Source organism: Peromyscus maniculatus, chromosome 14 (genome assembly GCF_049852395.1).
Source record: "Peromyscus maniculatus bairdii isolate BWxNUB_F1_BW_parent chromosome 14, HU_Pman_BW_mat_3.1, whole genome shotgun sequence".
NCBI lineage: Eukaryota > Metazoa > Chordata > Mammalia > Rodentia > Cricetidae > Peromyscus > Peromyscus maniculatus.
In genome coordinates this window covers 38,039,336-38,056,592 of record NC_134865.1, presented here as the reverse complement: position 1 = coordinate 38,056,592, position 17,257 = coordinate 38,039,336, and the positions used below count along the sequence as shown (strand labels likewise).

The window sequence follows — 17,257 nt, the reverse complement described above, 5'->3', positions numbered from 1 at the left end:
CAGATGCTCTGTGGGATTCACCACCCCTGCATACTTGGAACATTCTTCCTCCTCACTAAGATCAGGGCATTCAGGTTTCCTAGATGTAGATGGCCATACCGGACCTTTGAGGAAAGGGGTTAGGTTTAAAGTTGTGGACTGGAAGACTAAGCTGTCTTCCCCAAGTTGATTCCCTGGTCTTCTAATTGAGTGGTTTAGTGTTACTCCCTTGCAGCTTCTGTCACACAGGTGCATCATCCCACTGTGTGTCCATCCCTCATGTCTATCATGTATTCTCCTTCACCCTGTCATAGACAGGCTGACATACCAATTGGTTGATATATTTATGATTTTTGATGTATCTACCTTTTAGAATGCAAAAGGGTCACACCTACTTGGGAAGGACCCCTGGGTGTTCTCTCCCTCTCTCTATCTCTCTCTCTCACCTTCTCTCTTTCTCTCCCCCACTCTACCTCTCTTTCCCTCTCTCTCTTCCTCTTTCTCTCTCCCCCACTCTCTCTCCCTCTCTCTGCATTAAATCTCTGAGGTTTCCATAGCAATGAACTCATCCTGACCAGAAGTTGGTCCCTTGAGACACTGCATGACAAAACCCTGAGGCATTTCCATAGCATAGCGACTGTAAGTCACTGAAGACAAATACTAAAGACTAAGATGTTGTGGCTCCGTGTGTAACAAAACAGTAACAAAACTGTTTCTAAATATTTCTGCCTGACATGAGGAGATGGCACCATAGTGCATTCTGTCAGTGGTTCTGGAGAAAGTTGTTGGAAAACAGAGAAACACAAGCTGGGCATTCCAACTCTCCAAGTCCCCGATCCAAAGTGGTCCCAAACTGAGAGCTTTTGGAGCACCAGCATTGTGTCACAAGAGAGACAGTCCATACCTACCTCCAAGAGATGAGTTGCATATAAAATACATGAACACTAAAAGTACTCCAAAACATTGCTTTCAGGGGGCCTGGAGTATGACTTCCAGTGGATAAAGCACTAGCTTCTCAAGTGTAAAAACCAGAATTCAGATCTCCAGAACTATGGTAAAAACTGAACAGGTGTGCAGTACCCTTATCATCCCAGCACTGACAGGGATGCCTGGGTCAAGATGGCCAATTAGCGAAGTCAGCGAGTGCTTGGTCCAGTAACAGAGAGACAATAAATAAAATGGAGAGTAGTAAAGGAAGACACCCAATGTCAACTTCAGGCCTACACACACACACACACACACACACACACACACACAAATGGGCTACATACACACACACACATACACACAAATGGGCTACATACATACACACACACACAAATGGGCCACATACACACACACACACACACACACACACACTTGTATCTGCACATATGCAAATGGGCTTACACACACACTTGTACCTACATGCACATGTGCACACACACATATACACACAAATAAAATTGCATTCAGCTTATTGCATAAGGTGTATATGAAACGAAAGTAAATCTCATGTTTGGACTTGGATCTAATCCTCAGGTGGATGGTTAATCTTCACTGTTGGATTTGGACCCTCTAGGAAAGACACTTCTCTGCATGTCTGTCAAGGGAGGACCCACCCTGTGTCCAGGTAGCCCATCCCAGGGCCTCTGTTCCCAGACTGAACAAACAGATAGAGAGTAGAGTGCAATGTGGGCGCTGGTGTCCCCTCTCTGCCCCCTGAGTGCCAAGGCAGTGGGACTAGCCTTACAGTCCTGACACCACGCCTTCCATGTCATGGTGGATTTTATCTCCCCAAACTGTGAGCCAGAAAAAAGGAAAAAAAACTGTCAAGCTGCTTCCTGTTAGGTATTTTGTTACAGCAGCGATAAAGACAACAAAAACACCAAGATGTAGTGCAGTTATGTGCATGGAAATATTCCAAAATATTCTGAAACGCTCCGGGTCCCAAGCATTTTAAATAAGGTATAATTGTTATACAACCATAGCACGAATTATAAGAAAGAGATGAGCACAGAAAGAAATGACAAGGGAAGAAGGAGAAGGATGGGGGTCCCCCCAGTGGGAATAGAAAACCTGGTTTCCTCTGGACGCAGTTACAAGCGGGTTAAAAAGACACAGGCTCTGCTCCCAATCAGAACAGAGACGCTGCAGAAGCTGCAGGATGCCTTTGTTGTCACATTCATGAGAGAGGCTTTCTCTTGTTTATAGAATGATAGCTATTTCATTTACTGAGTCATGTTTTATTATTTATGTGTGTGTGTGTGTGTGTGTGTGTGTGTGTGTGTGCCTCACCATGTGTATGTGCACCATGTATGTATAGGTGACTGCCTCTGATGCCCTGAAACTGGAGTTACAGGAAGTTGTGAGATACCCAGTGTGGGTTCTCAGAACCAAACTCAGATCTTCTCAAGAGCAGCAAACACTCTTAGCCATTGAGGCCATCTCTCCAGCCACTAAATAATATTTTTTCTCAAACTCATAAAAAAACTGAGTTTGTGAAAAAATCAAGTCAACTGAATTCCACAGTATGACTTTCTCCTAAGAAAAATGAGATGGGCAAGTGGGCTGTTTCACCTTTGTCAGTACAAACTAAGATTATGTGCCTAACAAGATGAAATGAGCTAAGAGTTGAATAAATTCTTAAAGGCACAATGTAGGCCAGCATAACAGTTATTAAAGATGCCCAGCTGCTGGTGGCGTCTGTAGTCAGTGTCACGAATTTCCCCACAGACTTTGACAAGAAGATAAAGCTTTTCTGACAGCAAAACATTCTGAGAGAGTCTGGGTTTACAAAAAAGTCACCTGTGTTTACCGGGAGAGAAAAAACGAGCTAAGGTACCCTCACCTTTAAAATCCTGTTAAAAATGCTAAGCCAGAAGCATTTCCTCAATTCATCCATTCCCTAATATTTTAGATTGAGTCTTGGTCTTCCAAGTGCATTTCATCAGTAGCAAATATCTGTATGTATCTAATCATGCACGAACAGAAACAGACCCACTTTAGTGTTGGCTCTGAAGATTTTTATATAAAGCTTCAAGCTTGAAGAGGTCTAATTCAAGGCTCAGGACTAGAGCTGTTTCGAAGAGTCTAAGCTCTGTTTCAGGTGTAAAGAATGTACCAAAGCTGCCCAGGTGCAATACAATGTGGGATTGTTCCATTGTTCAAGGAACAATATAGCATCATGGGATTGGTTCACTGTTGGAGGAGTAATGTGGCCCAGGCCTTTGTTCTTTAAACCTCCACATGGCCTGTTTGAATTCAAGAAGTCTGAGAATGAGAGGAGCAGGGGCTGGCAGCTCTGCCTCCCACACGCCAGAGTGAACATACTCCAGGTGTTGTTGGTTTTGACGTTAAAAACACAATTTTGTTGTAGGGATTTCATCACTGATTATATAACCTCTAGTAAGACTATGGTATATATCATTCTAGGCTTTTCTTTCGTGTTCGTTTATACATTTCCAAAAATGGTGTTGTGTAGTACATGCATTTTGAGACTTCTTCAAGTTTTTGAAACTTTATCTAAGTCTGTGCTCTACAGCTCTCATAATCCTGTAGTTATAGCATAATCCTGTAACAGTGATAGCCAAATGCATAACGAAAACCTGTCCAATAAACACAGCACTTTCTAAAACACTCCCAACCTGGAAAACCATGTAGAGGCAAATACTACATATCCCGCTTTTAAAATTTATGCTGTATGTCTTTTCAAAATCTAAAAAGGAAATAGCTTTCTAGGCATTTTCTCTCAATATCTCTAAACATTTAGCCATAGACTAGAGAGTACAATCCAAGGTATAAACCAGGAAAACGCACACTTAGAAACTCATGTCTTTAGAAGAGTTTAAGAAATAGGTAGGTTACTATAAGGTACAGACTATTTCAAGCAAAATGGCCTCAAAGGCACCTCTGAAACATTTCAGGAAGTTTAAGCAGCTTGACTGGAGAAGAAATTGAGGCTTGAGGACTTGGGGAACCAATTGGATGTTTTTTAATGTTTTTATTTTTTCAAACTTGAGAGAAAGTAGAGTCTTTGGGATGAGAGCACAGTTCATTTTTCCTGTGAATGCAAAACCAACATCCACTAGATCCTTAGTCTCTTCAACATAAAATGGTTCTGCATGAATCACAGTGACAATACTTGTAGCCACAGACAGACCTATGACTGCCTGTGGGTGGAGAGGGATGTCTCTTTATCACTTAGTATTTCTGGGTGGCAGTCAGCTGCCCAGAAGTCCATGAGCAGTGACTGATCTTGACCCTGAAGGGCACGACTGCTTAGGTTATTTTAAAAACAAAATCAGATCCGACGTTTTACACTATGAGAGAAAACTCCTTTCAAAGGAACACCACAGCATTCTTAACAAAAAGAGGCATCTCTTCCCCCCATAAATTACAGGCAGCAAAGCCCCCCTTGTGTTTATGTATGATGAGTTTCTGAAAATGTATTTGAAGTCAAATGCCTGAAAGTCAAAATGTAGGCATGTTTAGCAAGTTCTGCTTCCAGAGAGCTCAAAAACACTATAGAATCTATAAATGTAACTAAGGCATGATTTGTTGCTTAAACATACATGTAACATGATTGTTTAATTTATTAAAAACGATGAATATTAAAGACAGGCAATAAAAATGTATATATTGAGGTAAGCCCCAACTGCCAATCATCCAGCACTGGACTTCTGTAGAGGTCGGGGAGGATGGGCTTGTAGCAATTGTATTTAATGGTGTCAGATAAGTTTTCTTGAAATTGTTCTCAAGAGAAAGTTACATGCCAGCCATCTTCTCCTAGAAGGGGTCTGTGAGGTGCTAGGCCTGCAGTCTGACACAGCTCCTGGCATTGGATCACTGACAATCGTTTCTACTTCTGCAGCCACTGTTTCCTCTGTCAACACACGTGGTGGTGGTATTGCCACATGGTACCTGAGTCTCTGCCTGGGTCTTTATTTTTTTTATTCTGCAACTGAACTCAGGGGCAAGAGTGCGGTGTCCATGGAGCATTCAACCGAAGTTAACTTGGACGCACCTGACCAGTTTATCAGTGGAATCGGCACTATTGTTTTTCTGTCTTCTCATTTTTACCAGACAAGAGTAAACTATCATAGACACTGAAATAATTGGATAACAACAGATGGACAACTATTGCCAAAAGTAGAACCTTGGGAGGCAGGAGGAAGCCACATAACGGGGCTTAGCACTTGGTAGTTGGCAGGAGAACATATATTCTAGTCAGCAGAGCTCAGAAGATCCACTATGTAATAATGTGGGACCATGTGAAGTCGAGGAGGACCCGAATCTCTGAGGACTGCTGCTTCTGCCATCAGACGTTGCATTTAGCCCAGGGGACGGTGCCTAAGTTAGTTGTTCACAGAACTTGCCGAGTATGCTTTCTTTCCTGAGGAGAATTCAGTTGGACTCGGCCTGCCTTGCAGGAATAGAGCTGTAACAGAGGGAAGGGACAAGAGGGGATGAAACAGGCAACTGCTGTGATGGAGCCTCCAGCTCCTGGATGTAGATGGTCCTCCTAGCAGAGCTGTTTCCCTTAGAGAAAATGGCCAGAAAGAGCCCTGAGCAAGGCAGGGGTATAGAACTGGATGTTATGGGTAAAGTGAGACTTGCATCCACCCTACCTCCTTCCCCATGGCTTCTTGCAATAAAAGCACTCGAACACTTTCTCTATGTGCTGGGTGACCCATGGTGTTGGCACCAGACCTGTATTCTAACCTATGGAAAATAGAAATACTACTTTGGGAAAATAATTGACTGCAGGTAAGAAGGAAATCAGAAGTGCCTTTCTCAGCGCCAACAGAACTCTCCTTTGCTGCTGAGAATCCCAGGAGAGGAGGAGTATAGCCACGGGTTAAAGTCTCGTTTGCTGACTAGTAAGTTGTCTGCAAGGGGCCAAAGTGAAAAAAAGGGATTTCACTGGCCTGAACTAGGGAGCCAGTGCTTACCACCTGGGCTAGAGCAAAGTAAGGAGAGGAAAGAAGGACATATCCAAGCCCTCTCACCACCCATGCTCACAACCTCCATCCCGTGGAGGCTTCCAGGCCCCAGTTACAAACCAAGTTCCAGAAGCTCTCCACACCCCAAATTCACTCCCAGTTGGGGTTGACCTCGTGCCCTGAGTACCTCCATACCCCATATATACCCTTATATCTGTGATGTTATGTGAGATCCATTACTTCCTGGTCTTCAGGACAAACAAGTGCCCGGCCACACCCACTGAGGAGATAGCCTTCCCTTTAAATCATCCTTCAGGTACGCCGAGCTATGGCATCTCATTCATGTTAGAGAGAAGTCAAATTTGGGATGCTAGCTCACTGACTACTCAGTACTTGAACTGCCCGTGTGGTTCCATTGGTCAGATTTAGCCTATTTATCTTCTGCCTACAGTACTTCTTCCAGGTCAAAGGACCTGAGGACTCTGTCACTATCACCCAAGACCACCCACAGCCTCTAAAATTAGCCCCATTATCTGGCAACGCAGTTCTGGGGACAAACATATTCCAAAGAATGTTTTAAACCATTACCTGGCAACAAACCCACCTCAGTGTAGGCCTCTCTTGCCTTCAGTTTAGACGTGGCCTCATAATGGCCCAGGTCTATTTGAAACCTACAGGAGGTAGTGATTCCCTGCATTGTTTCATAGTACTCTGCTCTGCCCATGGCTCACTGACTCATACTTCACTGTGCAAGACAGGGTGCAGCCAACCCTGAAAGAGTTGCAGCAACTATGGTCTAAGGAGTTCAGGGGCATTTGTACAAGATCTGCTTTTCCATATTTACATCACAAAGTTGTGAACAGTACACTTAGCCTGACAAGAAAGGAAATCTCTTTCTGGATCTTAAGGTTACAGCTTATATTGTTTGGTGAGCCTCAGTGAAGCACAGTGGGGGTCATGGACCAGTTCTGTGATGTAACTGACATTGCGTGGACAGTAGAGCCGAGTGGTCGTACTGTTTCAGTCTAAGCAGATTCCTGACAAACACATTGTCCCTAACAACAGTGCTGCTACCTCGTTCTCAGAGGGAGACATGGAATTAGACAAAAAGGACATGCTTCACAAGAATGGAGGTGAAGAATATGGTTCCTGGAACAGGTCAGGAAGAGTCAGTCCTGGACACAATGAAGAACCATCATTGTGTTACAGAGAAATGTTAAAGATACTTCACTAACACTTCCTTACTCATTATTTAAATCTTCATGAGTAAAAGCTACACTGACCATGGACCTGTGCATCTTCTGAGTATTTTTAGAAAAAAAATTGTTTAGCTATGGGGCATCATAACATTTGCCTGCAGATCTCATGTTAGAGTAGTAGCTCCAGGGCAGTGGTTCTCAACCTTCCTAATGCTGTGACCCCCAAACATAAAATTACTTCATTGCCACTTCATAAATAAGTTTGCTACTGTTATGAATCGTAATGTAAATACCTGTAAACACCTGATATGCTGGATTTCTGATATGTGACCCTTGTGAAAGGGTCATTCGTCCCCAAAAGTGTCATAACCCACAGGTTGGGAGCCACTGCTCTAGAGCCAGAGGGTGCCATGGGACTTTGCTGGCCCGGCTTTGCCCTCCTTGGATATCACTAAACAGCCTTACCACCATAACCTTTGCAGACCTCCTGCAACAATCTTATCAAGTCCACTCAATTTGCTGCAGCTACTCAGGAATCCCTATCATGCCAACTCTGATGGCCATATGGCTCTGTGTGTTCCCTAGGCTGACCCAATGTCACACCCAGTTCCAACTCCCAAACCTGTGACTTCTGGTCCAGATCTGCTATGATTAAGGTACGTGTTCTTCAGAGGCCCGTGTCTAAAAAAGGATTGGTCCCCAAGGAGGTACGATTGTGAAGTAATGGTAGAGCCTGTGAGAAGTCTTTAGGTCATTAGAGCATGCCCTTTACTGGGTCTAGGGCCATGAAGTAAGCAGTTTTACTCTGCTACACACTCACCACCATGACTGCCTGGGACCCTATCAGAGGACTAAAAGCAATGGGCCAGCCTATTGTGAGTTGGTCCTTTGAAACTGTAAGCAGCCTTCCCCCTTTTTAAGTAGAATACCTTGTCTTCTCTAATTTTTATGCAAATCTAATATACTTTAAATGTATTCCCACCACTTTCCTTATCTCCCTTCCTCATCCATTCCACCCTTTTACAACCCTAGACAACATTGCTCCTGCTTTCATACCTTCTGTATATATCCACATAAGATTTGACCATTAATGAAAGGAAACGTGATATTTGTGTTTCTTTCTGAGACTGACTTAATTTGCCTAGTGTGATTATCTCCAGCTGCATCCATTTTTCTTCAAATGACAGGTTTCTTCTTTATAGCTGAAAAATATTCCACTGTGTATGTATACCATACTTTCTTTCCTAGTTGGTCTCATCAATACGATATTTTGAATGATGCTTTGATAAACAGACTGCAAAAATCCCTGACATATGTTAACTTGGAGTCATTCAAGTAAATACCCAGGAGTGCTAGTGTTTGGTCACATGTCAGAACTATTTTTAGTTTTTTGAGGAACTTCCATACTGATTTCCACAGTGGCTACACCATTTCACAGACACACCAGCAACGTGTTCGTGTCTGCTCTTGTCTGCATCCCCACATGCATTGGTTGTCATTTCTTTTCTTAAAAACTGCCACTCTGACTGGAGTAGGAGAGAATCTCAACGCAGTTTGAATTCGCATTTCCCTGATGGCTAGAGAGGAACACTTTCCCATGCTTATGGCCCATTTCCACTTCACATTTCGGAGCTTCTGCTCATTTCATTAGCTCCTTTATAGACTGTGTGGTTTGGTTTCTAATTTCTTTTTATACTTCTTTGCATATCCTAGGTATTAATCCCCTAGAGGTACAACTTATAAAGATTTCCTCCCACCCTGTAGACTGTCATGTACTTCTCTCAATTGCTCCTTTGGTTGTATGGACGCTTTTTAATTTAATGGAATTTCACTTGTCAATTGTTGTCCATGTTTCCTGAGTGTCTAGCCTTGCCTAGGCTGATACAATGAAGTGTTTTTCCCACTTTTCATCTGTCTGTTTCAGAGTTCAGGTTTTACATTAAGATCTTTGGTCCATTTGGAGTTGACTTTCACAGAAAGTGAATAATATGTGTCTAGCTTCATTCTTCTGCATGTGGATACCGACTCTTGCCGAACTATTTTTTGAAGCTACTCATTTGTCTCCAATGTGTTGTTTGTTGGGTTTTGTTTTGATATCTCTGTCCAAAATCAGATGGCTGTAACTGTGTGAGTTTGTATCTGTGACTTTCATGTTGTTCAATTGACCTATTTTTGTTCCAGCACCATCCTGTCTTGTCACTATGGCTCTGGAGAAGAGCTTGAAACCAGGTATGGTGGCACCTCTGTCATTGTCCTCTTTGCTCAGGACCTCACTGGTTATCCAGGGTCTTTTGTGCTTCCACATGAGTCTTAAGATTATTCTGTTCTATTCTGTGAAGAATGAAATTGGAATTTTAATGGGGTTGTATCTTCACAGTATTAATTCTTCCAGTCTATGAGTATAGGAGGTCTCTCCGTCTTCTAGCATCTTCTTCGATCTTTTTCTTTGATGTTTTAGTTTTCATTATAGAGGTCTTTCACTCCTTGGTTAAGTTTGGGAGTGGGGTATTGTTTTTGTTTGTGGAGGCAATTGCAAGTGGACTCACTTTTCTGATTTCTTTCTCAGCGTGCATGTTTCTGGTGTAGAGGAGGGCTAGTCATTTCATATGTCCGTTCCGTGTCTTGGCACTTTGCCGAAGTGTTCACCAGCTCTAAGTATTCTCTGGCAGAGTGTTTAGGTCTCATGTATAGCACCATTATCATCTTAAAATCAGGATGCTTTGACTGCTTCCTTTCCTTTTGTGTCCTTTTTATTTCTTAGTCTTGTCTGTAGCCAGAAGTTTCTGCAGCCTGCCCAGCCCATGGTACCTCAGCCACAACCGCTTATAAAATAATCATTCAGAGGCTTAATATTAATTACCACTTGCATGGCCTATGGCAGGCTTCTTAATCTATGTTTGCCACATGTTCTGCGGCTTTACCGATCTGCTGGCATCTTGTTCCTTGGGCAGCAGGCTGGCTGCTCCTTTCTTCTACCTCTCTCTCCCTTGGTTTCCCAACTGCCTCTAAGCTGCCGTGCCATAGGCCAAAGCAGCTTACTTATTAACCAATGGGAACAATGTATATTCACAGTGTACAGAAAATGGACACCTTTGTCATGTTCCTGACATTTTCATTTTAGTGGAAATGATTTCAGTTTTCCCTGTTTAGCTTAATGCTGTCTATAGATTTGCTTTATATGACCTTTATAATGTTGAGCTATGCTCTTTCTATTCATATTTCTTCAGGATTTTATAATGAATGGATGTTAAATTTTGTAAAAAGTTTTTAGTGTATCTGTTAAGATAATCATGATTTCTGTCAAGTCCATTTATTTATGATATTAAACTTATTGACTTTGCATATATGCTGAGGCATCCCTCAATCTCTGGACTGAAGCCAACAATTTGCAAGTATTTATTGAGAATCTTTGCATCTGTGCTCATCAGGTCTATGTATTGGTCTATAATACCTATAATTTTCTCTTTTGCTGTTCTGACTTTTTTCCTTCTGAGTGGTTTCACCTTGAAGTCTGTTTGAAGTCCATTTTGTCAAATATTATAACAGTCAATCCCTGCTTGTTCTCTAGTTCCATTTTCTTTCTTTGTTTTTGTTGTTGTTGTTTTGTTTGTTTGTTTGTTTGTTTTTCCAGACATTATTTCTCTGTGTAGACTTGGTTGTCCTGGAACTCGCTCTGTAGATGAGGCTGGCCTCAAACTCACAGAGAGTCACCTGCCTGTGCCTCCCAAGTACTGGATTAAAGGTGTGCATCTCCACTACACAGCTCCGTTTTCTTGAAGTAGCTCTTTCCACCTCTATACCTTAAGGTTACATTTATCTTTGATGGTAAGGTGTGTTTCTTGGGAGCAACAAGTAAATGGATCCTTTGAAACATGTTTGTGAAATTAAAATGTATTTATAGCATTTCCCTTCCCTTTCCTCCCTCCAACCTTCCTCATGCCTCACCCCACTCCCTCTCAAATTTGTGGACTTTTCCCTTTAATTGTAGTTGTTACACACACACACACATACACACACACACACATACACACACACATACACACACACATACACACATACATACACACACACATACACACACATACACACACACATACACATACATACACACACACATACACATACACACACATACACACACACAAACACAAACACAAACACACATACACACACACATACACACATACATACACACACACACACACACACACACACACACACATATATATATATATATATATATATATATATATATATATATTATGCAATTTGTTCAATCTATTTAGTGTTACTTGTGTGTATATGACCTCAGAGCTGACTAATTGGTATTGGATAACCAGTTAGGGGGCTCATCCCTGGGAAAGACTACTCTTCCAACTCATAGCATTCGTTAGATGTCTGTAGTTGTCTGTCTAGAGTTGGGGCCATCTGAGATTTCCTCCTTCCGTGTTAGCATGTCTATGGATGTTGTCCTTGCTCAAGTGTTTAGGCAGCCATATTGTTGGGTATCATGGATGAAGCTTCCTTGCCATTTCTAGGAGACACAAGCTCACAGCAGACTTCCTTACACTCTTCCTGTGTTCTGTTCTGTCATGAGCCTTAGGTGTGGTAGTTGTGATATAGATGTAACCATTGGGGTTGGGCACCTCATGGTCGGTTAGCTGTTCTCTGCATTTTGATCAATTGTTGTTTTCTGTTATGGTCTTCATCTGCTGCAAAGAAAAGTTCCTTTGATGAGAAGTAAGAGCTACATTTGTCTGTTGGTATCTAATCTATTAGTCTATGTGTTTGGATTGGGGAATTTAGTCCTTTAATATCCAAAGTTATTATTGAAGGATGTATTAATTCCTGTAATTCTGTTAATTTTTGTAGTGATTACTCTTCTCCTATTCCTCAGTCATTTAGCTGCTCTTCTAACATGGTCTCTTTTTTCCTGTAGCACTATGGATGTGTTCATCTTCCTCCAGGCTGAAGGATTCATTCTGTAGAACTAGTGACCATGAATTCTTTCCATGTGTTTTTATCATAGAAAGTTCTTTCTCCTTCAGTTATGACAGATAGTTTTATTTAATTCATTAGTGTGGGTTGGCAACTATTATCTTTGAATGCTTGAAACATATTATTTTCTGTTCCCCTAGATCTTAGGGTTTCTGTTCAGAAATCTGTGTGACACTGATGGGTTTGCCTGCACACATGACTTCGTGTTTTTCTCTTGAAACTTTTAGTAGTTTTCTTCATTCTCTGAATGTAGTATTTTAGCTACAGTATGATGTGGAAAAGTTTTTTTCTAGTCTTATCTGTTTGATGCTCTAAAGACTTCCTGTGTCTGGGTAGTCACCTCTTTCTCTACATTTGGGATTTTGTTTGTTTGTTTGGTTGGTTGGTTGTTTTTTTTTTTCTTTCCTTACAATGGTTTAATTAAGTATATTGTTTATGACTTTAGCTGAGATTATTCTTGTATTTTCATGATTCATAAATTTTATCTTTTAATGATATCTCATAGAATTCACATGTTGTGCTCCTATTTTCTTATTCTTTATTCTTGTCTCTATCGGAATATTCAAATGCATCTCTCTTGTCTTCTATCACTGATATTCTGTCTTCCACTTGATCCATTTTATCTACTGAGTTTCTTATTTGACTTACTATAGTTTAATTTTTAAAATTTCAATATGAATTTTGTCAGTATTTATATTTCTTTTGTGAATTTCTGATTCACATCTTTTATTGACTATGTCCTTCAGCTTCTTGTTTGTATTTTCTTTAAATTCATTTAGGAATTTGTTTGTAGCCTCTTTCATTTTGTTAAATATTCATAATCACTTTAAATTCTTTGGGATTTAATCAAACTTGTTCCCATTGGGATCTATTACTACGTAATTGGAATTTTTTCAGGTGGGGTAATATGTCTTGATTTTTCATGTTTTTTTTATATATTTCTGCTTTGGGACTTATCATCTGGGGTTATTTTATTGATTGGCTTTTGACAATTGCTGTAGAGTCAATGTGCACATGTCAAAAGTTAATCACTAAGTGTCAGGTGTGATTTCCCCATATTAATCCCAGAGTAGACTACTATCCCCAGAAATAATCAAAACTCCTATTTAGGCCCATGTGCAAATGCCATACTAGCCAGTTAAAACAACTGTTGAAGAATAAAGGAACAAGATGTAGACTAGTAAGTTTGTTATTTAGATCTGGAGTGGAAGGGTCGAGTAAGGCTAAAGATTGGTATTAGGCAACTGAGAAGGTAATGTTGTGGAACGGCATCTAGAGGGGGGACATTTGGGACACTGTTATGGTCCGCATGATTTAAGGATTAGTAAATGGGAGGTTGTAGCTGAGAAGTAAGGAGAGAAGGAGATGAAAAGGTAATTATATTTTTTTTTAAATCTGCACCTCAGCATTCCACCTCGTTCCAACCTCTCCACCTGCTGCCCCCACTCAGACTCTGCTCACTTTGCTGCCAGTGCCCCCATCCCTCAAACTGTGCTGTCATCAGCTGGCTCTATAGTTCCTCCAACAGCAGAGCTAAAACCAAGCTTTCAAGAGTGACAAGAATTTAACAAAGATTTGGAAATCAAAGGCAGGAATTGCAACTCTCACAGTTAAAACTGGCTCTGGAAATGAGGAATTGTAAAGTTCACAAGCCAAACCTCTCTATGTGTAGCCACCCAAATTCAGCTCACAGTCCACCTTAACAGTCCTAGTGCCTGCAATCTCAACTCTAGAGAAGGGGAGGAAATGGTCTGTAGTCACCCAACTCTCCCTTCATCCTTGCCTGCATTCCTGTCTCTATATTCCCAAATCCCCCTACTCTCTCCTCTCATGGGGCATGTCTCATGAGAGCAATTAACAGTTGGGTGCCTTCACCAAAAATTCTACCCAAGTCTAACTTAATAAGCAAATGAGTTGACTGGGATTACCTACAGAGTATTGATGAAGCCTTCTTACTGGAGAATGGGACCCTCAAAGCCCACTGCATCACCAGGGTGATAGCTCATTAAAGCTACATCCCTAGAGCTCCCTGCCTAGCTTGCCAGTCCCCAGCAAGAATTCTCTGTTTATATAACCTTGAGGAAGGTCTTTGAAAAATCCTGTAACTTTCCGAGTTTCCTGAACCTACTCGGTTACATGAACTTTCTGACCCTTTACTTAAAAGGCTTCTTAGCTTCCTAAGTCTTATGAGGCCCCTGCCCCCCACCACGAAGGAATGCTTCAATTCAGAGGAAATGGCCTACACAATGATTCTTTAACTGATGAGATCTCTAATCACTATTAGATAGTTCATTTGATTAAGATGCTGCCTTTCACATGGGGAGTGAACCAAACACAAGATGTGGCCTTGTTGTTTCAGTAATTCCTATGCCATCTTTTCCCTAGCCAAGATAATAGCAATATGCTGTCCAAAGCAGGATGCCGAGTCAGAACCACTAGGGGGATGATTTAATCATTACTTGAAGATAAAATTTCTAAACATGGGAGACTAGAAACAATTCGAGCTCAAGCTCATGACAGCTTGTCTCTATCTGGTGTCCAACATACCAGACTAGAGTTCCTTTACTGCGTGAGACTTGAGAGCTAATCCGGGACACATGACACTGCTGTGAGGAAAGTTCTTAGTCACTTTGTTCAACATAGCCTTCCTGAAGTAGGAGAAGAGCCACTGGGTGTTAATCTCCCTCTCACCTCTTTAAAACCAGGGCCCTCGCAGGTGGCAAGTGGACCATAATTCCCTTTCACATTAGTCCCCAGCTCCAGTCACAATGGTAGCATTGAAATACAGGACTCTCAGTGGTGGCAGAGAATGTGGCACCAGAGGCTCTGGAGCCCACAGGGACCAGTACTCCTGGACACACAGCACCTCCTTGAATGCTTCTAGATACTTCTCTGGCTGAATTTCTAGAAGAAGAAGTTATTCTAAGAGCTGAATCTGCTTTTTAGTCTCCGGAGAACAGCGTGTGTGTGTGTCTGTGTGTGTGTGTGTGTGTATTTGCGAGTGTTTTTAGCAGAGTAAAAATCATGTCCAAGCCCTGTTAAATACAAACCACAGCAGCTCTGTGACCCTCAAACACCTCTGAATCCTCTTTCAGACACCTCAACTAGACTTAGGAAGCAAAATTTTTTCCCATCCTTCCCTAGAAAGATGAATGCACACCTTAAAATTCTTTTTTTTTTTTTTTTTTGGTTTTTCGAGACAGGGTTTCTCTGTGTAGCTTTGCGCCTTTCCTGGAACTCACTTTGGAGACCAGGCTGGCCTCGAACTCACAGAGATCCCCCTGGCTCTGCCTCCCGAGTGCTGGGATTAAAGGCGTGCGCCACCACCGCCCGGCTAAAATTCTTAAAAAGTAAGTTCGTTCTCAATGCTGTGTAGGGCACACAGCTTCCTGGCTGGGGAAAAAAAGTGACCAGTCCCAAGACCAGAGTACATTTGTTGGACTCCCAACCCGTATGGTGGAGTGAGGTGATTTCTCTCTCCTCCTTTATTCAGGAACCACCAGCAGATCAAGACCAGAACCATTTATGAGCTGATGAAATGCCTTTCAGACCCACAGAGGAATAACAGCAAAGAGGAGTTTCAGGGAAGTCCAGGGTCTCTGCCGGCATCAGAAAGTAAAGTGATCGAGAGTCCTGCATAGTCAAGAGCGGCTAAAACCCAGCCTTGGTGTGGAAAAGAAAACTTCAAAGAATAGCCAAAATAGAAGGAGAGTTTTCATCTTCTTTGGGTCTTTACCTCTGGGTAGAAGATATGATAAACCAAGAAACCATTAAAGCACTGTGTAGCCATTATGTGTTTTGATTTGGTTTGGTTTGGTTTGTTGTTGTTATTTTTGAGACAGGGTCTTACTATGACATTGTGGCTGACCTGGAACTCACTATGTAGACTAGGATGGCCTTGAACTCACAGAGATCCACCTGTTCTGCCTCCCTGGGTGCTAAGATTAAAGATGTGCCCCATTAAACCTAGCCTAACATCCTTGAGTTTTAAAATTTTATCACACCCTATAAATTCCAAAATGATATCCAAACGGCCGGTGTTTAAGCTACTAAGTGGTACTGTCCAAGCTGTGCCTCACATCTGTAAGCAGCACAGACCCCACAGCTGTTCACAGAGGTCATCAGCTCACTTATCCAATGCACATACATTAGAACGTAGACAGGCCAGCCTAGCACTGCCACTCACAGTGCAGGGAGAGGCAGCAGCCCTCTGTGGCTCCTCACACAAGTTCCAAGTACTGAAGAGGCTCTGCAACCAGAAATCATCACAGTGACTATGCTGCCGGGGGCCTGTCACCCCCATGAAGCTCTGTCCACTTCTTTTCCTGATCCATCAAGACCAAATTAAGTAACAACACCCAAGAACAGGCTTCCACAGAGACCATTGCCAACTGGCCATCAGGTGCTATGATCAGAGTCGCTCTAGGTAGGGTCTGGGAAGGTCTGAGGAGAGAGCAAACACTAGACGGGGTGTCAAGCTGTGCGGTGGTGGCAACTTTTCTTGGGGAGATGCTAGAGGGGGACACCAGACAGCCGAGACAAACGAGCAGGTCATGTGGGAAGAAGGAAGTCTAGACAAGTGCAAGGGCAAAGTCAAAGCGGGGTGCTCATCTCTGGTGAGTCTCTGAGCTCTTCCTCCACATGCTCGCTGTCGCCATCCAGCCAGTCCATCCTGCCCCCCAAGTGCTTCCACTACTATCCGAGTTCCCTTCTTCCCATGGTCTGCATGTTGTGCACAAAAGAGACATCCGACTAACCTTAACCCACTTGTCTGCAAACTGCGTCCCACTAGTATTTTTATAGTTCCTAGCCTCCATCTTTGAAGGTCTCACCTCCTCTCAGATATCTGCATCTAGGGCTATCCCTTTGCCTGATTCCTTGCTAATCTGCAATCCCAGACTGGCCAAATAAAGGGTAATTATATTTTTTAAATCTGCACCTTCAGCATTCGTTCCAACCTCTCCACCTGCTGCCCCCACTCAGACTCTGCTCACTTTGCTGCCAGTGCCCCCATCCCTCAAACTGTGCTGTCATCAGCTGGCTCTATAGTTCCTCCAACAGCAGAGCTAAACCCAAGCTTTCAAGAGTGACAAGAATTTAACAAAGATTTGGAAATCAAAGGCAGGAATTGCAACTCTCACAGTTAAAACTGGCTCT

The 17,257-nt window shown here is 42.3% G+C and overlaps 1 long non-coding RNA gene across 1 annotated transcript; it reads left to right on the top strand.

Moving 5' to 3' along the window:
- Positions 1-7,841: 7,841 nt before the first annotated feature.
- LOC143268538 (uncharacterized) lies at positions 7,842-15,892 on the top strand. The gene is made up of 2 exons (XR_013044598.1): positions 7,842-7,998; positions 15,594-15,892. It is a non-coding gene; the product is annotated as an uncharacterized LOC143268538 (long non-coding RNA).
- Positions 15,893-17,257: the final 1,365 nt, after the last annotated feature.